Below are 24,347 nucleotides of genomic sequence, written 5' to 3'. Positions count from 1 at the left end.
CTAAGTAATGTTACTTATTTTCAAGAAAATGGCAGCCCACTGCGAAGTATCAACCAATCAAAGCTCGCCTACTGTATCGTGCAATTCAGTTGGCCAATCACGTTCTTCCTACCACTTCCAAAACCGGAACCAGGAAGTACAGCTCAGAATGTAAACAAGAAAACAGCACGAAAACTACAGAGGTAATATTTGTTTTGTGATGACTGTTGGACATATTCTTATGAAAATGTATACAATGGATGCAGACTATAGAATGAGCCGTGTCGATGATAGCCCATTATAATACTAAGCATTCATAGTTTATCATTATAACGTTAGTGAAATGTTAGAACGGTCGATGTACAGACACCAGCTGAAAAGTTTACCATTAGCTAATAATTTTGGCGAATTATCAACAGCTGCAAATTATTAAAATACCATTAATCAGTGACCAAACAGTATGCACCCCTTAATATAGCTAGGTTGCTATGATTGGCTCTGCTAGATATTGTTTAATTTGTTTATTGATCCCAAACGGTCATGGCTACTTTGGCTCGTGCCATTCTGTTTATTCATTCTAGTCGCTGTGCCGTTACCTCAAGTACCGTAAGTTTAATTTGGTGTTTTGGGTTGGGTTACAGTTGGTCATTTGTTGTAATTCTCTCTTAAATGTTTGATGCTTAAGTTGGGACAGTTGGGTTTGCAAAGTTAGGTTGGTTCGATCTTCGGTTGTTTTTCTGTCTGCGTTAGGCTGCATTCCTTATTGTGTGTGGATGTTAGCATGTTCCTGTTTATTTATTGTTCAACTGTTTATATGTGCGTATGTGCACAATACTCATATTTGTGGACGTGTCGATGATAGACCATTATAATACTAAGCATTCATAGTTTATCATTATAACGTTAGTGAAATGTTAGAACGGTCGACGTGCAGACAGACACCAGCTGAAAAGTTTTACCATTTGCTAATTTAGCGAATTATGAACAGCTGCAAATTCTTAAAATACTTTTAATCAGTGACCAATCAGTATGCACCCCTTTAGAGAGCTGGGTTGCTATGATTGGCTCTGCTAGATATTGTTTAATTTGTTAATTGATCCCAAATGGTCACGGCTACTTTGGCTCGTGCCATTCTGTTTATTCATTCTAGTCGCTGTGCCGTTACCTCAAGTACCGTAGTTTAATCTGGTGTTTTGGGTTGGGTTACAGTTGGTTATTTGTTGTAATTCTCTCTTAAATGTTTGATGCTTAAGTTACGAGTTAAAGTAGTAAGTTGGGTTTGCAAAGTTAGGTTGATTCGGTCTTCGGTTGTTTTTCTGTCTGCGTTAGGCTGCATTCCTTATTGTGTGTGGATGTTAGCATGTTCCTGTTTATTTATTGTTCAACTGTTTATATCTGCGTATGTGCACAATACTCATGTTTGTGAGGTGTTGTATATGGTTTAAATGGTGTAATCTCGACGTTTTCTGTTTGTGCACAACTGCGTATTCACCACGCACCAAGTTAATTTGCTTGTGCATTTAGATAATATGAAAAGGCTGTTCCTGCTGCTTCCATGTCATGATGGCTATGACCTTCCTGTATATTGTTGGCTACCTTTTGCATTTCATACTAAGAGCTTCTAAACATCATACAAAAACTACACAAACTGAATCTACACCACACAGATGCAAATATTGTAGTTAATTAAAAATGGCTGCGAATGCTTAAGATACTATAAGCAGTGACCAATAAATATGCACCCCTTTATAGATGGCTTGCTATGATTGGCTCTAATACACATTGTTTTATTGATTGCCATCTGTATCTTTCATTTCTGTTCAGAGCTCCAGTTGCTGTGCATCCTGACCATGTGGGCTACCTTTTCATACAGTGGTCTCCAAAACAGCAGACAAAAAGTGTGTATCATTAAGAAGGAAAAGCTACAGCAGGTCTTTTAGCAGACGCTAACTATTTAGTGAATTAACACCACCAGACAAAATGACATTGAACCAGATAAACTTTATAAACGTTAAAGTTACATTTATGCAGAATTAATCAAATTTACTGTTTCATGTCCTTCTGCACAATTAGAGCATTCTACACATCGACACATGTCTGTGCATGGTAGCTCGTTCTGTCTACATGTGCATCTACCTTGTACACAATGTGTTGCTTTGCACTGGCAGTGCACTAGCTCCAACACACTTTTTGGTGCTGGTGGAAGTGTCATCCATTTGATGGCAAAGGATTCTCCCTCAATGCTCCATCCATGCTGCATTGATGGAGGGATGTCTGGCTGGGTTTGTAAGCTTCTCCTGTATATAGCAGCCTGGTAGTTTGCTCGCTGAATGTGCAGATACAGGGAGTCTTGATTTGGTGGAAGACTTCTCTCCAAACATTTTCCTGTTTTGAACATTTGCCACCTTGCTGTGTTGACATCTTTAAGACCCTTGCGATCATACAGCTCACAGGTAAACGCTTCAACTGCCTCATACAGCTCTTTTGTGATGGTGAAAGTTGTGCCCAACTGTTTAAATGTAGTGCAGTGTTCACGATTAGATAGGAGTGTCTTGACAGCCTTTACTTTTCCTATTCCATACAGGGAACTCACTGTGTCACAGCCAGAGAAGCAGTGGAGACCAATCAAGGCATCACAGACGTCTTCACCCAGGTGGTTGTGGACCTGTTGGACATCCACTGTACGAGTGTTGACTCCTCTCCCTGTGTGAAAGTACAGGTGGCTCCCAACCTCTTTGGCAAATGCAAGGGCCAACACAAACACGTCAGTGTCAGGACTTCTGATGACGATATGTTGACTGTAACTGGCAGCATGCGCACAGTGTAGCATAAGTCTAGTGTCTGCCTCTTCCTGTATTGTGAACAGTGCTGGCTTTGGTAATACCTCCAGATCACCTGGATTTTTATCTTTTCGCAGAGCATGGCACTCTCCTCCATGTCCAACAATCAAAGTCATGTCCTGTATCAGATCCCTGCCAGACTTGCACCATCTCTCAAAAAAGAATTGCAGGAGATTTTCTTTATTTTCACCACATGCCAAGAACTTTGCCCATTGTTTTGGAGTCCTCTGGTCATCGGAGTAGATTTTGGTTACGAGAGCGCCTTTCACAGCACGTCTAGCTCGTTCTGCATTCTTGATGCTCATATTTTGGTATGTGTCTGGTACAAAATGGATTACCTTTGACTTGCTTGTTTTAGTTGTACTAATAATTGACCTTAAAGTACTGTCTGCAAACATTCCAAATGTAGGTTGAGGTTTCAGGACTTGCACAAGTGCCATTGCATCCCATACCCATGTTGAGCCCTCAGGAATTTTCTCCACTGTCGCTGGTGGGTTGACTGCTGCTTCCAGACAGTGCATCAGCTTTGCTTTATCGGTTTTCATGAGGGAGCCATCAAAATGAGCCAGTGATGCAGGTAAGGGCCCCAAACTGTGTACAAGCATCTCACGTAGGTCAATCTTTCTTACAGTTCCAACTACAATTAATCTGGCAAATAAATCACAATCTGCTCTTAGGGTGACCTCTCTGCCTTTTGTTTTGGTTACAGATGACTTTGCTGTGTCTTTGAAGGTCTTGAGCTTCATTTTCTTTATGGGGTCATAGATTCCAACCTCATTAGTTTGTAGCCTCTTTTCACAAAAGTCTAAAAAGGCTTTCTCACCTCTCTCTTTTGCCTCAAGCAGATCTGCAGAAATTGCATCTGATGCTACCTGACCTGATGTGATATGATAAAGCACTTCTGTATCAATGGAAGGTTCAAATGGGTTCATCATGTTTTGAATAGTGGACATGATGTTCTTTATATCCATCTCATCACGTCCTGTTCGTGTGTCATCCAGTTCAGCTCGTTGCCGTGTTGTGGTGTTGTGTCCAGCCATGTCTCTGCATTCCATAGTGATGGCTGCTCGCTCATGTTGTGTGAGAGTCCATCTATGAACTGCTCCTTTGTTAAGTGAAAACCCTGTTAGTCCACCTTTAGTTTTTGAGTCACGGTTTGCCGTCTGCTCAATCACTTGATCACATGCAGTGTTACTAAAAGCATTTGTCTGTTGTCTCTGAGCAACAAAATCACCTGATTGCAGCTGCTGGTTTATATTTGGATGAGTGTCTTCCAAACAGCTCATCTCCAGCCAGTATGTTGAAAGGTATCGGGCATAGATGATCCCATCATAGGCAAAGAACCATGGCAAAATGGAACGGACACTAGAGAGATGGAGACTCCAATTTGCCTCTCGTGTCCCTCTGATGAAAAGGAGAAGGTCCTCTACCATACTGATGTATGTACTCCAAAAGTGAAATGTTTTGTTTGTGTTGTTGTTTTTGATGAAATTCTCATACCCTCTCTTCACCTTCAGGAAGTTCTCAGACAGTACGAGATTGTCAAAGTCTTCACCAGGGAAGGCTGTCTGCAAGTCAGCGGCAATCTCCATAGCAGCTTCACGGTCCTCTGCTGAAAGTATGTCAAGGTAAGCCTGCCATCGTAGTCTTTGAAGTGCCTCACACATTAACTTGTGGGTACGCATGCTTCTGTTGTAATGATGTCCACTTATGACTCCTTCTAGAGACCCTGCAGCCACAACTTCAGCTTCAATGATGACATCTTGAAATCCTGCATCCCTAAAGCGCTTCCCAATACAGGACAGATAAGCCATTGCTGTATGAAACTCCCCCATTCTCAGAACGAGTCTTTCCATGAAAGTAGTGTTCATCCAACGGATTTCTTGTGCTTTAGAGTATATAGCCTGATCCATTACTAACACTATCTCTTTCAGTGCCAGTTTGTCAGCTATTTTTATTGAACGAGTGAGGATGGTGTGTACTGTGTTTAGGTATGTTGGACTGGCGTCAATGACTGGCAGATAACCAATGCTAGACTGTGGTGGAATCATACCTCTGTGTAGCAGAGTGTTATGTCCAGTCCATCCAGATAGGACCTTGATGTGGACTTCTGGAACCTTCATCAGAAAGTAGGCACTATCAAGTTGTCGTGCAGTGTCCTGCGTGTGAATGTATTTCTCATGTCCCAGTTCAATGTTGGATCCAAAAGGTTTTGGGCCAGTCCTTTTCAGTCTTATGTATGTGTCAATGTGGGCAGCAGGTGGCTCAACAGACCGCTTCCGTGTTCTCTGCAGAGATACCATCTCAGAAATGGACACATCACAGGTAATGGGCCTTTGAATTATAATGCCATTTGTGTTGTGTGTGGTTCCCTTCCCAGATAGTGTTTCCTCACCAAAGTCATTGTTGTCCCAAACGAGTGTTGCCTGAAATTGAGCTGTAATGTTTGGTGGGATGTATGCATCGCCTCGTAACAATTGCAGCTCTGCTAGTGCTGTGTCATGTTCCAGGACTTGTGAGTTGGAGGAACAGTGCCCAAGACCATTGAGCATTCCTATCAGCTGAGCTTATCTGCTCATATGGCGTATAGCCATGGCTAAGGAGGAATGTTTGGGCATGAGCCAGCGTCCTCGCATTGTGAGGTTCATGACATCCTGGCAAGTTGACACGATTTTCTGATTGTCCTCCACACTAACATTAACACGTAAACCATCAGTTGTGAATTCCTTAGTCATACCTGCTGTCCAAGTGATGAAATTGTACAACTCATTTGGCACCACATTTAAGGCTGTGTCCATCTTTAGGTCTTGTGCTGTGGGTGGCCATGGCAGTTTTGGAGTGATTTTACACTTGGCCTCTATGACCGCCTTAAGTGACAGGGCTGCATGATACAGCTGTCTGGTGTCTGTGAAAAATGAAGAGGGTTGTCACTACTAATACAGGCACAATCAGTAAGTTCTGGAAATGAAAATGCAATACTGTGTGATAACTATAATAACCTAAGATGCATATAATAAACAAACCTGTTATTGCAGGGTCGTCTCTACGTTGATGCCCAAGATGGTGTTCTTCAGTATCGTCGTCCTCACTACTGTCTGATGGCTGTCTATCTTCATCATCGATGACTTCATCAGCTGTCAAGTCCTCAACATACACAAAGTCATTTGTTGCCGATCTGAGAAACTTGAGAAATGGATGAGATTTTTGAAGTCTAGCTTTCAAAGAAAAAGCTTTGTAAGAGGAGATGTCCAGTCCTTCCTTCTCTCTCACAATTTTTTTGAAAATGTTATTTAGGCGTGACAGCCTTAAAACTTCCCGGTTTCTCAGCAACCTCTCTTCAACCACCGTCTTGCAGAAGTCGGTGTAGCCTGCCTGGTAGGGATTCATTTCTGGATTTCCCTCTTCCTCGCCTCTTCTGGGGTTGAACAGGTATCGTGTGTAACGCCTGTAGCAACTCGAGTGATACCTGGCCTCCGAAGCGACTAGATCTTTTCCACGTATCTGAATTAGCAGACGTTCATCCCTCTGGTCCTCTGCTGCAAGAAGTAGTTTACCTGAATCAGATGTCACAACACAGGTTTGTATGGTGTAAGACAGCGGGTGAAATTATTTTTTGTGCAAGTTTCATCGTTTTGTTATCTGAAGTTCAACATAAGGTGCGTGAGCATAGCAGATATATACTGTACATGATATGGAGTTGCAAGAATAATGTCAGCACGTTGTACCTGCAGTTAGTGTTTCACACTGGGTGAGTTTTTCCTTGGACCTTTTTCTGCTGTGACTGTGCATGATATATTTGATCTTTTTGCAGATCAGGCATGCAACAGGCAGGAGGTGGGAAGCTCTCTTTGGGAGTCCAGGGTCATCTGATGAAGAGCGCAGAACACGAACCTTGGATGCCGTGACATCATAGACATCATCTGGCTGTGGTTCTTCTACACATGGTAATAATGGGGATGGGTCATTAACAAAGAATGCATTGATACAGTATGAAAGGTGATTGTAACACAGTATTGATCTAAACAAATCTGAGCCCACAAGTATTTGAACAGAACATCTGAGATTAAGATTATATAAACCTAATTAGTTATGATGTTTATTCTTTAGCGACTATGGATGTCTGTGTTTCAGGCTCTGGAGTTGGAAGTCGCAGAGGAGCAAGCGGTGAAACTATTCTAATGGTGGATGAAGAGAAGCTGACATCAGCAGCAGCGGCCTGGAGAGCACTGTATAGGCTGTGTCCCAGAGGGCGGCATTCCCCTGTCCTGGTTCATTTACCATTTTACATGGATGCATTTGATTGCAATATGGCCAAGCCAGGGTTCATCTGACTTGGCCATATGACCCCATGCTGGCTTGTGGCTGACATTTTTGTCAAAATTCTATCTTTGCCATGGACATAAGATCTTTTGGAAAATTATAATACCAGAAACACACAAATCAAAAAAACAACTCAGAGTGCACAAATTTGGTTCCATTTGTGCACACTCTGTGTCATGGGGTCTAAACGGGTATGCCACCTTCTGCAAACCTTGAACTACAGTTATGCACAGAGCCTATTCACAGACACATCGACCAGCTGCAGTTATGGACTGATCTGACATCCACTCAAGTGGAGAAAACATATATCAGGTCTTTGAGGTTGCTCAGCCACCGATATTAATGAGTCAGGGCACGTCATCTTATTTACACAGTTTGCAGTGTGATACTATGTGATACTAGTAACTTTGAATAAAGCACTCTAAAATTATTTTGTCATAAATATTGGTCAATATACTGAGGAAGAAGTTATATGGATGCTTATATCTAACCTTTATATTATACCATCCCTTATAATACTTCTACAATACATTATGATATGTGTCAGCTTGTAAGAGCCTAGATGTCTCCACTAGGCCTAATAGCTATTGTTTTGGTTTGGTACAGCCTATCTTTTTATGGTTCAGTTTGTCCTTCAGGCTGCTACAGTATAACTATGATCTCTGCCTTGTGCTCGAGGCAGAACTACCGTACCACTGACATGAGTGTTAATGTACTTCTGACCATGATATCATGTACATGAAGCATAACCACCTCCACCTGGAATATTGTCTTGACTCCTATGTGCCTTATCGATTGCTGATTGATCAGAATTCCGCGACAATACTCTGCACTGTTGAAATCTTGAAATTATGTATTTTACCCCTGCTTAATGTACAGCTTTTTAGAACAAATCTTTGATAGTGTTTAAATATATGCATCCAATTTACAATGTTTAATTCAGCTTGAATGGTATTGTGTGAGGTACATTTAATGCATTTATACAGACCTTCATTTTCTTTGGCTGCTTTCTCTTTCCTCCTACGTGCCCTTTCAATGTGATCCTTATTGGTGAAGAGCATGTAGCATTGTCTGTGGTATCCCACATTACTAGGCACATCAGGGACATCTTGGTCTTCATTTATATTAAAAGTTGTTACTAATTTTTCAGCAATAACACTTTCTGCAGTGTTGAGGTTCACCCATTGCTGAGCACATTGCACAAATCTTAACCAACTTTTTTCTGAAAATGTGATGATTGGGGTTTTTGCATCAGATACAACATGCATACAGCAAGTCATCATGCCACGCACTGTTTGCATACACGCACAGGCTGGGTCACCAGATCGGATGTTTACGAATTTGTTGGTGGGTGTGTTCCTTGTGGACAGCACACAGGTGATGAGGAGAAAAGTATGCTGGCCTCTGGTGGCCCAATGACACATAACCATAATTGAAAAATAAAATAAAATAACCAAATAACTAGTAAAGGATGTTTCTTTTTGTTTTAATGAAATTAAATGCATGTGTAGTGTGACTTTAATGTTGTATAGCGCATAGACGACACACACAGTTTAACTGGCACTGTACATTTTATTTGAACTGTCATTTGACATCATAGGTGAAACACTTTAATATGATAAATGTCACAACTGTACTGTTGGAGTGAAAAGACAATAATTTATGTCAACATAACATTACTACATGATTTTTTGCCACTGAACGGATGGAACTGCATGGAAGAAAATAGCGTGAATTTTCGCTAATCATCAGCAACACAAAAGTAGTCCCTACAATGTTAGGAATCAACTATAAGTAGCCTGAAGTATACCTTTAGCAAGTTTGTGTGAAAAATATAATATATTATGCTTATTTGAAGGCATTTAACAGCCGGCATTTATGAGTTGCGGGTTGTATACTTCCTGGTTGTCAAGGAGACCGTGTTGGTAGCCCTGCACATTTGCCTGCTTAAAATAGAAAAGTTCAGATCGCTCCCTTTCACACTGGCGCACAAATTGAAGTTGGAAACATTTGTTACAGTACTTAGGCTATAAGAATTTTATATGTCTACTGTGAAAAAAGAATGTACTTTCAGAGTGGGGATCAATGAAAGTCAGAATTAGAGCCCTCTGCCCACGGTCTAATTTGGGGATTTTGGCTGTATGTTGTCGAATGTATTAATCTATATACCATTATCGTATTGACAGGAAAATAGCGCAGAGGGGAAACGGTTAAATCAGCGTGGGCAGTGCAGGCAGGGGGCACCACGGCCACTGTGGCCGTAGGGCATGTCATATTTCAAGGGGCACATGGCCCATCATCACAGAGATTTGTTGACAATATTAGCCTAGTAGAGAGAGGTGCGTGCTGTGCGCCCTGGCCGTCTCCACAAATCCATTGCAGTCTGTGCACTCTTGCAAGTGGTTTTAAAATCCACTATAATAATGTATAACTTGTTTGTAAAATTTATGAGGGGAAGGGGAGAATGTATTCCGCCTGCAACCCCCGTTACTGTAATCCAGATTACACATTTTAAAATGTACTGTAAAACGTTGCTGTTACCGTTTTTTTTTTTACCCTGATTACGTAACGGCGTTACATGTAATTCGTTACTTCCCAACCCTGTCCCTGAAGTAGGCTGAACATTCGTTGCATTTAGAAAAAATACTAGGATAGTGGGAAGGGGGGTTTATCAAACTGTCGATGGTGGAGAAAAGTATTCTGGGATTATTTAGTTTTTTCTGAATGAGTTCTGAAAAATGCGCTTGCCTGGCTTCTCTGACGGTTGTGTTTTTTTTGCTGTTCTCGAAAATTGTCATAATGAACTTGTAACTTAATTTTCCTCCAAGTGTGTTCGGCTTTGCGACAGTTTCTATTTTGTTCGTTCACTCATTAATTTCTCCATGGAGGCTTCCATTTGGAGGAAATCTTTTTAAATTTGGTGGGCGCAACAATGTCGAGGGTTGACCTTAACTTATCATTAAAAACAGTCGCTAATTCATCGGCAGATGAGGGCCAGGTGGCGATGGGCATGCTATTGAAGCGGTGTGAAAAATGTTCAGCTACCTCAGAGGTAAGGTATCGCTTTTTAACAGAGCGTTCAGTATTGCAAAAAGGCACTGGTGAACATACAGTGAACTCAATGCAAAAATGGTCAGAGAGCGCAACATTTATGACTGATGAAATATGGGCAGTGAGCCCCCGTGTAAGGACAAGGTCTAGTGTATGGCCACATTTGCGGGTTGGGCCCCTCACGTGTTGAGGGAAGCCAAGGTCATTTAATAAAGAAATAAAATATTGTTGTTCACATGAAAGTTAAAATCACCAGAAATAATTATCGTAATTCGTAGTTATAATAGATAAAATCTTTGAAAAATCAATTGAGCAGCTTTGGTGGTCTATATACAGTTGTTACTAATGTTGGACCTTGGCAGTTAAAAATACACACATGATATTCAAAAGACTTAAAGTTGTCAAAAGAGGTAACCCATTTGTGGTTATAGAGGCTGTCCCTCCACCCCTCTTTCCATGTCTAATACAATGGAAGAAATACAAAATTACCTTTCGTCAGCTCTGAAGGGCAGAGAGTCTGGTATTTTGTCCCGATGTGGACCAGAACTTTATTGATGGGTCGGTAATGAATCTAAAACACCTGGCAGCTTATCAAGAAGGACGGGAATGGTGGCTCCGGGAAAACCGCCAGTTTTTGCATTCGGGAAGCGTATATTTTTTTATGATTGAGTCGCCGACAATCAGCAACATTGGTGGTGTAAGTGGATGGCGCGATGGATGGAGATTTTTGGCTATGGGAATAGTATCACACTCATTTTGGGGTGTTGAACACCTGGAGCGACCGGCGGCCACGATGATGGGGACAGTTCAGTTGTGGGTAGTTGGATTTAAGGCTGTCACGGCTAGCGGTCGGCTGCTAGCTGTCAAACCAGCACGGAGGCGTGCTACGCGGTGAGGGGGGGAGGGGCGAAAGGCGGGAACGGGTGGGTTTTGAGCAGGGGGAAAAGAAGGGGGGGTCGGGGGCGAGCGGCGGCATGCCGGGCGAGCAGGCGGCGAGGGGGGTAGGAGAGATGTGATGGTCCCGGCGACGTGCTCGTCGCTAGGGTGGGGGGGTAATGCTGTGCGAGCAGGTGATGATGGGGCGGAGGAGAGATGCACCGCTGAGCCAGGAGGGACATGGGGAACGGGGGGGGGGGCATTGACCTGGACTCTGGAACGGTAGCCTGACTTGCTGGGGAGGAGAAGAGCGATAGGACACTTAACACAGAATAGTAGGAACAAGTAAGTGTCAGCTCGCAGGTGTATTTATGCTGTAGTGATTGCAACGGGGATTGGCTGGCTGATAAGAGAAGGCAGGTGTGATGATAAGGTGGTAGTGAGTAGGGCATTCACAAAAAAGTTGACTTCGACTTAAGTCGACTTCATTAACACAACTCGGCTCCCACCAGGAGAAGTCGTTTTTTTTTTAATATATAAAATAATATATATATATATTATATATTTTTTGTAAGTCATTATATTTGCTCCATATGTGCGCGTGTACATAATTCAAACTGTAGGATTGGTTATTGTCAAGGACAGAAGTGGTTCTTACCTTTTCCAACTGTGTTCCATTGCCAGTTCTCAGCCATTAAATAACGAGCTCTTTGCAGACGTGCCTCTGCCTTTGATGTGCCGTCCACTCAGCTGCGCTCTGTCCCAGTGATTAACAGGCTGAACTGCACTGTGTGAGAAGTAGCCTCGATCTCCAGGCTTTTATTGTTTAGTTTTGCTAAAAAATAAAAGCCTGGACCCGCGCGTCGGTGTACCCGGTACAAGGAAGATTTTGAAAGGCAAGGACATAAAACCGTCCGTTCTCTAGATATATGACGTGACACTCACGGGTGGCAAACTCGCACCGGAAGTTCGATGAATTACATTGCAGTGGATGGAGCCCCCTGGAGCAGCTCATGAACAAACATCATTTCTGAATGATTGAGACCATTGTAAAATAATCGCTTCAGGAAAATAAAAGAAAACATATCACAATTTTTTTTCTGCTGTCTTGTTTTTCCATGTACACTATACAACATTTTATTTAGGTATCCAAAGAGCAGAGAGAGTAAGATTATCACTGGGCAGCCATACTGATTGACAGTCACTGATTGACAGCTGTCTGCCAATCAATCAGTCAACACCTGTTGACAGCTCACACAAGTGCCCCCCCCCCCCCAATGCATTGTGAGCTTGTAGATCGGCTATCTTCATACTGTATCTACAAAGTAACTAGTAACTAAAGTTTTCAAATAATTGTAGTTGAGTAAAAGTACAATATTTGCCTCTGAGATGTAGTGGAGTAGAAGTAAAAGTATTGGAAATTGGAAATACTTGAGTAAAGTACAAATGCCTCAAAATTGTACTTAAATACAGTACTTGAGTACATGTAAAGTACAGTGTTGGGTAACGTGCGTTAGTAACGTAACATATTATTGAATTGCGGTAACGGGTTATAACGCATTACTACAAGGAGAAGCTGTAATATATTATTAAAATTACACTTCGTTACTACGTTACTTTGTGCGTTACCCACAAAAGTGAAGGTGGAATATAAAGTGCTGACCTCATGGCCACGGATGTTACAATTATGTACGTTCCCTCAGAAGTACCCGAATATTCTGAATTAATAAAAAGCATTTTAATCCGATTGGTGGCCATTTCCCCCATAATTTCTCCATATGCTTTCAACTACGTGACCCTATCTTTGGGAGGTGTATTGCACTCTGATACATTATAACTCTATGAGAAAATGGCCACCAATCGGATTAAAATGCTTTTTATTGAACATTACGGAAGATACAGGTACTTTTGAGGGGCCAAACATAATTGTAACATTTGTGGACATGAGGTCAGCACTTTATATTTGAAATTTGAACGTTTATGTAAATGTTGGAGCAAAAAGTGAGCAAGTGCAAACACCAGGTTGAAGTTCATCCATGACGGTCATAACAGACGACCGTGACGGCTGATTGATTGATTGATGTACTTTACTTAGTAAGACATCAGAACAACAGTACATGGAAGTACAAATTCACAATACAAGGTCTACTAAACTAGAAGACTCATTAAGCACTGAGCTTGTTTAAGATGAGATCCCCATGCACACAAATCATGATGACATATAAGAGACAGACATATATACACACTACTATACAGAGTGTCATACAATCAGCTTACAGGTTACTGGTATGAAAAATGAAAAATATATACAAGAGGAGAAAAAATCGGGGAGGGGCGTTGGGGAGGGGGTAGGTTAAGACTTTGACAGGGGCCATTTTCGAATCACTATAGTGCTTGTATACTTCTCATAGAACCGCATGGCTCATTTGCAAATGGTCCATGCGGCCTTGGTGGAAACTGGAAAGTAACTAAATACATTTACTCAAGTACTGTACTTAAGTACAATTTTTAGGTATGTTTAATACTTTATTGGAGTAAAGAAAGCACCTTAAACTGTTTACAGCACTTTCATTTGCATTATATGCTGCTCATGCAGTTCTTGTTCTGTGGACTTTAATTAAATAAAAGGTATAGAAAGAGGCTTGTGTCTTGTTATGTCATTATAGGCTACATTATAGAAGGTATATGTCTAATTATGAATTGATTAATTTAAGTAAATAAATTGATTCATTAATGTAATTTATAATTCTATCTTATAATTTAAATGCCTGCCCATCTACCATCTCTGTGTCCCAAAAATAATATGTGGGCTAATAATAATAATACAAAATCTAGATTATTTAATTGTTCAATGTTAGCTTCTTTTTTTTAAGTAACTAGAAAGTAATATGTAATATTAATATATTTCTGTTGCTCAGACAGTAATATGTAACGAAATGTATTACTTTCAAAGGAAGGTAATAAGTAATAGTAATATATTACTAAAATAAAGTAACTTGCCCAACAACACTGCATGTAGGCTACTTAGTTACTTGTTAAGGTTTCGAGGCCTATCAGGCTCGAAGCCTTATTGAAACTCTATTGTTTCTTCCGCCGTTTTTTCAGTTCTGGCCCAACCGCGTGGTCGCTTTTTACGAAACTCGGCAATATGGTAGAGGGCTATGCCAAACGGCGAAGACCCGAAACTCACAACCATTGGCCAAAGGGTGGCGCTGTAGCACTCAATTGAAATATGCCAACTTTGAACAGGTACAACTCATGCCCTGTTTGACCTACAGCCATGAAACTTCAATACACACATGCGTCTCCTCATGCCTAACAACTTTCATATTTTGACCTTTAGATCTCCCACCATTTTGAATTGTATGAAAAGCAGTTAAAATCTATCTCCTCCTGGGATTTTTGAGCAATCTGCACGAAACTGTCTACACATGTACTTTGGACCTATGCCGACAAAAACATGGTTTGGATTTTTTCTAAGTGAAAACATTAAGCTTTTATGAGCCAATTAATATTGCAGTTTTATGACAATTATTTGTCTGCCCCTAACACGTTCATGCAGACTCACATTTGTTTGAAACTTTGCAATAATGTAGAGGGTCATTCCAAGTATCACTGAAACCAATCTTACTCCAATTGGTCAAAGGGGGGCGCTATAGCAATTTTTTTAAACTTTAAACAGGCAAAAGTCATGCCTCGTTTGGCCGACAGCCATTAAACCTGCTTACACATGTGCCTTGACTCATGAGTAACACATCTATCACTTTGACCAGTAAGCTCCGCCCTTAGATTGTCTGCAATTTTGAGCAGTTTGAAAAACATTTAAACCCAGGATTTCTGAGAAATTTGCATGAAAGTGTGTCATCTGTGTGAACCCCCTTTTCACCAGCTCAGGTCTGTTGGTCCAATGGCTTAATCATCTGCTTTGAAACCACAGAGTTGCCGGTTCGAATCCCACCTCATGTAGACTTCATTATAATTGCATTGCACACAACATGACTGTATCAATGAATACATGTGCAATTGTTAAATATAATGGGAAATGCTTATTTGAAAGTAGTTATTTTCAATGTATGATGTACTTCATTCGCCCTTTTGTTTTGGATTCTCCTTTCTCACTGTCTGAGGCTGTGCATTGAATAGCTTGATCAGTAGAGTGTGAGCCTCATGTGCCGAAGGTCCCCGGTTAAAACCCCACTCATTACAGTTTACATTTAAATTGCATTGTACAAAACATGACCCTGTTAATTCAGACATGTGCAATTTCTAAACAATAACATGAAATGCTTTTTTGAGAGTAGTTGTTTTTTATGTATGACATACTTTCTTGTGAAAATAGCCGATCTACAATCTCACAACTTTTCAGATAGCAACGTGTTGTGAGCTTGTAGATCGACTATTTTCACTAGTTACCATTCCGAGGAGACAAAAAAAAAACTTTATTGGTAAATGTTTTGTGAACCAGTGATCTACAGTAGTTAGCGAAACAGAGGCTTGGTTCATAACGGACGGAAAAACCTATAGATATCAACAGACACCATCAGGGAGGCCATATCTCTAGCTAAATGAGAATAGAGGCAGCCTGTGAATCCATAGGTCGCTGGTTCGATCCCTCTCCCCAACAATGTGTTGAAGTGATAATCATTTGGAATTCTTCATTTTACAAATAGTGTTTCTTGAGGTTAGGTCGTTGTTTTACTGAGGTTAAGGTTAGTGAGGGTGGGTATAGAAAATATTCATCTAGTCAGCAACCTTCCGCCTATTTAGGGGTGGCCATAGCTGAGTGGTTAGTGAGCCCGCCTAGAGAGCCAGAGGCCCTGGTTGCCCCAGGTACGATTCCAGGCCAGGCCAGCAAATGTGTCGATGAAATGAAATTTGTCCCTGAGCAAGACTCTTAACCCCTAATTGCTCACAGGCCCTCATCGGAAACAAGACCGTAAGGACATTTATGAACGGACCTGTTAAAGAAATTATCCTTATTCCCATGGATTGGATCCACCCCTCTCACCTGCTCTCACTCATCACAAATCACACCTGTCTTCACTCACAACTCATTAGTGGCCTGGTGGCTTTTTCTTTGAAATAATGTTTAGTTTTTCAAATATTTAACTTTAAGCGCCCAATGCCACACTATTGGCCATGGCCATTTAAAGGGTAGCAACATTAACAAACAAATGCGTCTATACCTGTAACAATGCTCTATACACCAGTGAACCAGATTACTCATATGCAGTGTTGCCTTTGCCAGGATTCGATCCCATGACCTTGCGGTTCAGAGTCAAGAGCTCTTCCAACTGAGCTACCCAGACCCAAGACACAATATACATTGACATTTGATGAACGTGCAACTTTTACACTACAGATTTATTTTACATCACTCTCCGATTTAATCAAAAAATCTAAGCTGTGTGATATATACATTTTGAGTTAATACCATTAATTTCAACCCATGTCCCTCTGTACTCTAGCAATTAGTGCACCTGGTGATACCTAGCCTGTCAGTCATTGGCTCCTCAATGGTGCTGAAAAGTGTACATGTACATTTACTCAAGTACCAATACAAGTGCTTACAAAGCACAGTACAATGTTGAGGTACTTTTACTTCACTTTCCATTTTTGTTACTCCTACTCTACTACAATTACAGCATATGACAGCTTTAGTTACTTGTTACTTTGCAGATGTAATTATTAATACAACACCTACAGTAACCACATACAGCCGATCTACAATGTGACGCGTTATGAGCTTGTATGTATATGTTACAGGGAAAATGGCATTCCAGGGAAATTGAAAGGGGTACGCTTGTTTTCATGCCCCTCATGCAATTCTGTAGAATCAACGCTAGAGGGCAATGCAAGCCAGACATGAGCCCCACACCACACACGCACGCATGCACAAAACAGCACGCACACACGCATGCGCACACGCGCGCGTGTACACACACACACACACACACACACACACACACACACACACACACACACACACACTCACACACACACCAGGGGGCGGGCCTGGCGGGCTATGTTAGTGCAGTGAGTGGCACTTGGGGCAAACGCAGTCCCCACACAACATCATTTACGATTCTGTGCCTATCGGTACATAACTCGGACGGCGCTTAAGTCGACTAGCAGACCATCGGCAGGTCGTCGCGGGCACTCGCGCCTGGAGGCGCTCGGGCGCGACTCCTCTGCCTCAAGGTCTGCTAAGTCGGAGCGCCTTCCGTCATGGTCCAAAACTATACTTTATCAGCGAAAAAAAAGTAGTCCGCGGTTGTTTGAAAAAGTAATGTCCCAAGCTGGAGTCAAACCCCGGCTCCCAGTGGTAGTGGGTGGGGAGTCCAATGATTATCGAAGTGCGCCACTGAGGCTTGTACTAGTGGTGCAAAGTAACAAAGTAGATTTACTCAAGTACAATTTTGAGGTATTCGTACTTTACTTGAGTATTTCTCTCATATTATCCATTTTATTTTCAGCGTTCCCCTAGCGTAATTTCCTGGTTAGTATGTTGTTGTTGTGGTCGTCGTCCTCGCATCAAAGCCCCGCCTCGCAGCACCGCCCCGTGCCTATAAAACAAGCGCTCCCCTGTCAATTTCCCTGGAATGCCATTTTCCCTGTGACATATATAATAAGCAACCCATGCTGTATGATAACTTACCACACATGAAATCCAATTCTGTGTATCCAATGGCTCAGTCAGTACTGTGGCCATAGCTGATTGGTTAGTGAGCCCGCCTAGGGAGCCAGAGGTCCTGGTTGCCCCAGGTACGATTCCAGGCCAGGCCAGCAAATGTGTCGATGAAATGAAATTTGTCCCTGAGCAAGACTCTTAACCCCTAATTGCTCACAGGCCCTCATTGGAAACAAGACCGCAAGGACTTTCATGAACGGACCTGTTAAAGGAATTAGCCTTTAAACTGTCTACCCGCAAGTCTGTAGGTCCCTGGTTCAAACCCCAATTTAACCAGTCCAAATATAATTTACTGAACCAAAATCATGACTTTGTTAATTAATGCATGTTCACTTCTTCTCTCTCTCTCTCTCTCTCTCTCTCTCTCTCTCTCACTGCCTATCTGTCTCTCTCTCTCTCTCTCTCTCTCTCTCTCTCTCTCTCTCTCTCTCTCTCTCTCTCACTGCCTCTCACTGCCTCTCTCTCTCTCTCTCTCTCTCTCTCTCTCTCTCTCTCTCTCTCTCTCTCTCTCTCTCTCCCTCCCTCTCTCTCTAACTGCCTCTCTCTCTCTCTCTCTCTCTCTCTCTCTCTCTCTCTCTCTCTCTCTCTCTCTCTCTCTCTCTCTCTCTCTGCCTGCCTCTTCCTGCCTCTGCCTTATCCCTCGAAACCGCTTATTGCTGCTTGCAGCTATATTTTTTAATTATTATTTGATTATTGATTATTATATTGATTTTATTATTATTACAAAACGTACAGTAAGAAAATAGCCGATCTACAAGCTCACAATGCATCACAAATCACGATTTGATGCATTGTGAGCTTGTAGATCTGCTATTTTCAAAAGATTTATATACATTTGAAAACTTGAAATGGGACATTTTGTATAATGAGTGTTTTTACTTTTGGTACTTTAAGTACATTTTGATGCAAATGCTTTTATACTTTTACTCAAGTACATTTTGAAATCCGGACTTTTAACTGTAACTGAGTATTCTACATTGCAGTATTGAAAGATAATTCGCCCGCGCATATGGCCCGCAACACGGGGGGGTACGGGGGCACTTGTGTGAGCTGTCATCAGGTGTTGACTGATTGATTGGCAGACAGCTGTCAATCAGTGACTGTCAATCAGTCTGGCTGCCCAGTGAGAATCTTACTCTCTCTGCTCTTTGGATACCTAAATAAAATTATGTGAAGTGTACATGGAAAAACAAGACAGCAGAAAAAAAATTGTGATATGTTTCTTTTATTTTCCTGAAGCGATTATTTTACAATGGTAACAATCATTCAGAAATAATGTTTGTTCATGAGCTGCACCAGCCGGCTCCATCCACTACAATGTAATTATCGAACTTCCGGTGTGAGTTTGCCACCCGTGAGTGTCACGTCATATATCTAGAGAACGGACGGTTTTATGTCCTTTCCTCTCAAAATCTTCCTTGACCCGGTATAGGAAGTGTTTCATTTCCCCAACCAACCAGAGTGCAGTGGGCGTCGCTCGTAATGTTGTGTTGACGGGGCGGGGGCTGACGGACAAACCAATGGGATCACACGCTTTCTCTCGCCGGAGATGTTAAACCCGCCCCTCTAGGCACGAAAGCAGGAGGGCTAGTGCAGCCTATGTGAGAAGTAACCAAATAAATAAATGCATCCAACATTATTATCAGGGATGAGCTGTAGGGGGAGCTCAGGGGGACGGCGCCCCCTTAGCTCTGAAGCTACTATGGAGGCTGGGAACTCCACATGCACGCGCGAGCACGCACCGTCAACGGCGAGCCGTCTTTAACACCTTAAACAATGGCCTCAACCTGGCTGCTTTGCATAACATTAGGCTACTCGAGAAAAGCCATGGAGTGTGAAAGGGTTAATTGCTTAGCAGAGGACACAAGAGCTGTAGCCTACCAGACACTCACAAAGTTATCCCTGTCTAGCTCTGGTCCATAGCGTTAGAAGGAGTTCTCCTCAACGCTATGGTACTTTCGATTCTTTACCCTCACACCGTGGTAGCGCAGCCTCTCGTCTGTAGTAAAAATAAAAAATACACTTTTGGTACTCACCAAAACAAAGACGGTTTTATGGAGTTGAAAGCCTAGTCTACTAAGTGGGAACACTGTGAGCCCCCCACCTCACGTCTAAAATACACTTTTTAGCCAGAAAAGAAAATATTTCACCGGAAGGAAGAATCTGGTCAATAGGAAAATGTGATTGACCAGATCTGTAGAGGGCACTGTGGAGTAACCAAAAACATGTTTTAATTCCGGTGAAATATTTTCTTATGTCTACAGTATTTCAACTAGCACTGCGCTGATCGGCTATGTGCACATGCGTGCGCAAAAAAAAAAAATATATATATATATATATATATATATATATATATATATATATATATATATATATATATATATATATATATATATATTGGCTGTGTTCCTTAGGATCAAATTGTGTCTTGGCTTCCTCTTTCCTTTTTTTCATCTATTATCTTATCTTTCATCTAGCTCTCTCCCTACCTTCCTCCCTTCCTCGCTCTATCTCTCTGCATCCCTGCAGATCTCTCTCTCTCTCTCTCTCTCTCTCTCTCTCAGCTTTCCTACCGTCTTTCTCTCCTACAATGTCTCCCTCTCAGCTTTCCTCTGTCTGTCTTCTCCTACACAGTCTTCCTCTCAGTTTAGGAGAGACAGACAGTAGGACAGCTGTCTTCCTCTCAGCTGTCCTACTGTCTGTCTCTCATAAACTGTTTCCCTCTCAGCTTTCCTACCGTCTTTCTCTCCTACACTGTCTCCCTCTCAGCTTTCCTACCGTTTGTCTCTCCTACACTGTCAATCTCAGCTTTCCTCTGTCTGTCTCTCCTACACTGTCCTCCCTCTCAGCTTTCCCACTGTCTGTCTCTCCTACAATGTCTCCCTCTCAGCTTTCCTCTGTCTGTCTCTCCTACAATGTCTCCCTCTCAGCTTTCCTCTGTCTGTCTCTCCTACGCTGTCTTCCTCTCAGCTTTCCCACTGTCTGTCTCTCCTTCAATGTCTCCCTCTCAGCTTTCCTATCGTCAGTCTCTCCTACACTGTGTCCCTTTCAGCTTTCCTACCGTCTGTCTCTCCTACACTGTCTTCCTCTCAGCTTTCCTACCGTCTGTCTCTCCTACACTGTCTTCCTCTCAGCTTTCCTACCTTCTGGCTGTCTCTCCTACACTGTCTCCCTCTCAGCTTTCCCACTGTGTCTCAGCATAATGAACTTTCCCACAGGATATGCTCTAGTTTTTTTTCTTAAAGTGATTTTATTGAACGATGCTCTTAGACTTGTACTGTATGTATTTTTGTCTTGAGTATTTTCAGCCTGGTGAAGGCTGTGTTTGGGGGAGTAAATTACAGCGTTTTGTCTTCACTGGCACTGTGTTTGTGTGTACAAACAACTCACTGAGAAGATAAAACAATGACATTTGTGACCCTGTTGCAGGCGGGAGGGTTGATTGACAGCAAGTGGGCGGCAGAGTGGTATTTTTGGTTCAGTAAGCTAGAAGGATTTGAGGGCTCTGCCAGAGGGACTGCAGGCTTTTGGAAAACACTACTGACTTGTGTTTGACTTGATCCTGATTGCCAGGAATGAAGTATGAAGTGAGACAATGCAGTTGGTGTCATTTATCTATCCTACTTTCTCCCTCTCTCCCTCTCTCTCTCTCTCTCTCTCTCTCTCTCTCTCTCTCTCTCTCTCTCTCTCTCAGGTGTGCAATCAGACACAGAGTCAGACCGATGTGGGACAGATGGGAGAAATAAAACAAGTGTGCTCGAGGCAGGCAGAGATGGAGCGACATGAAAGGATGATGGTTTGGTGTGTGGGTGTGTGTCCACGCCCGTATTGTGTTTATTTTAATAGCTGTAGTGCACTCTGCTAGTCTATCAGCCTGAGCTTGTGATGAATCGTTACAACTAGAATGAACCTCCTGCTAATTCCATCTCATCAATTGATGTTCCTTTCACACACTAAACTCAGGCTACACATGGGTCACATGGCCTGTGTTGATCCACTCACACCAGACAGTGTGAATGTCTACATCAGTGGTTTTCAACCTGTGGTAGCCTATGTGAGGCCCCCTCTGGTGGTACGCAGATCTCCCAAACAAAGAAAAAAGTGGGGACTGAGATAGAAAATAATATAAAAACATATAATAGGCTACTATCAAAATACTTCTATGAATTATTTATAACTTTACCATGATATCATGGAAATGGGTATTGTATATCAATACTTTGTCAGTGCCGTGTTTATGTTGGCTTTGTGTCGGTGATGCGGCCACGATGGTAACTGGAACACTCGCCCCAAAACATGCTCATCCCCATTTTTTTGGCGGACCAGCGGTGCTTGTATTCTTGTATTTGTTTTACTGAGGATAAGGTTAGAAATAAGTTTAGGGTCGCCTCACAGCTAGAAGGTCCTGGGTTCGATTCCCGCAGGGGACGCTGGGGGCGTGTCCTCTCCTCCGCGTCATCAGTGCCCATACCCTAGGTGGGGTTGGCAAAAGGGCCTTTCTGTGTGGAGTTTGCATGTTCGCCCCGTGTCTCCTAGGGTAGGTACCCTCACAAAAACATGCAGTAATCCTTGTCACAATACTGCTTCCCCTTAGCCAGCCGGGGTGCCTGATGGAGGAGAAGGGAACTGGTTGGAATAACGTGTTCCTTCCACGCGCTACGTCCAATCGGGGAAACTCTCCCCTGTCAGGTGATAAGAAGGTCAGTTGGCTCTCAGGAGGCATGAGCTCGGCCCTGGCCTCCCTAGGTTGGCAGAGGGAGTGTAGTGCCCAGGATTACATAGACAATTGGCACTGGGTGTAAAAAATGGGGTTACAAAATCATGGGATAAAAATGTAGTAAAAAAAAAAGAAAGAAGTTTAGGCTTAGGCATAGTTTTACTGAGGTTACGTTTAGGAATAAGGTTAGGTTTTTACATAGTTTACTGAGGTTACGTTTAGGAATACCAGGTGAATACCGGCAGATTTGCCCCGAGGCGACTGTGTTTTGGGGCGAGTGTTTTGGGGCGAGCGTTTTCGCCGCGATCACAACTGATCACAACAAGCTAAACGGTGGCAACTAAGATACTAATAAACAGCGAGTTAAAATTATGCAATCGTGACTCAAAACTGAAACCAAATGTGGATCAAGTATATTTTGACCTGCAGCAAGTAGAAACTGAAGTGGTGGATGTCTTGGGCCACAGAACAGCACTTGCTCCAGGAGCGTCAGTGAAATCTCACCCGGGCCTGTCCCAGACGGTTACGCTTCGCTACTCCGACGCCTCGCTGCTCCGACGCCTCGCTGCTCCGACAGCCGGAATCTGGGCTCAAAACGGCTGAAAAAAGAGCAGATCCACAAGCCTGTAAAAGGCTGATGTCTTGGGGCGCAATACCACCGGCGTCCACAAGGCGGCGCCGTCCCCGGTCCCTGGTCCCCATCGGGGGTCCATGGACCACCTCCTACCCAGGGACGGTGGCTCCCGGGGCGGGTAGAGCGGGCGAGTGTGCACCCGGCACTGTGTTGTGAGGGACTGGGCTCCCTGGCCCCTGGCCTGTGTGGAAGGGAGAGCCAGGGAGAAGGGCCGACTGGTGCCATCTCGTAGGTAGGGACCATGCCCAGGAAGAGGCCTCCTCCTGGGGCAGCGATGGGCCACGGAGCGCCCAAAATCCTGGTTCTCAAAAAAATTTCGAAAATGTTTCTAAGTCCAGGAGCCCCTGGAGGAGGTGGGCCCCTGCCTTCCTGCCTCAAGGAATTTTCCTGGAGGTGCCTGAAAGGCCGACCCGTGCCATCGGGTAGTTATGCCCAGCACGGAGGCACCTGCCTGGGGCAGCGAGGGCGACGCGGACCGCCCAAAATCCTGGTTCTCCCAAAAAAATCGAAAATGTTTCTAAGTGTCTGCATGGGCTCCAGAGGTCCCCAGGGACCCCCTGGAGGACCCCCGGCCGAAAATCTCAAAAAAAAATTCGGGCTTGTCGATCTGCGCTTTTTCGGCTTTTCGGGCCAAAACGGCCGGTACCGACCGGGCCGTGGGTCGCCCGGGGCCGGCGGAGGGCTCGTTGGATCCGGGGCGGGGGTGCGCACGCGTCGGTGCCCCCCCCGGGTCCCAAGGATGCCGCCCGGGGAAACTGCGGCCGAAAACCCCCCAAAACGCTCCGGAGAGCCCAGGAGCTCAAGGGCTTTTCCCCCCTCCCATGCGACAAATTTTTCATGGGGGGGAAAGTGGCCACTTGTGCCATAGGGTATATAGGGACCATGTCCGGACATGGTCCACCATATTCGGGGGCGTCCCCATGCCTGACAGGGCCAAAAATCCTCGTTCTCCAAAAAATTCTCGAAAATATTTCAGAGTCCAGAGCTCCCAAGAAGCCCCGGGCTTCAGGCCTCTCCCCTGCTTGAAATTTCACACGGGGGGAGAGTGGCCACTTGTACCATCTCGTAGGTAGGGACCATGCCCAGGAAGAGGCACCTTCCTGGGGTAGCGATGGGGCGGCGGAGACCCCCAAAATCATGGTTCTCCAAAAAAAATAAAAAATCGCGCTGAGTGTTTGTATGGCCTCCAGAGGTCCACGGGGACCCCCTGGAGGACCCCCGGCCGAAAATCTCAACTTT

Source organism: Gymnoscopelus braueri, assembly GCF_963280865.1.
Source record: "Gymnoscopelus braueri genome assembly, contig: SUPER_20_unloc_1, whole genome shotgun sequence".
Lineage (NCBI taxonomy): Eukaryota > Metazoa > Chordata > Actinopteri > Myctophiformes > Myctophidae > Gymnoscopelus > Gymnoscopelus braueri.
Note: the sequence above shows the minus strand (reverse complement) of the source record.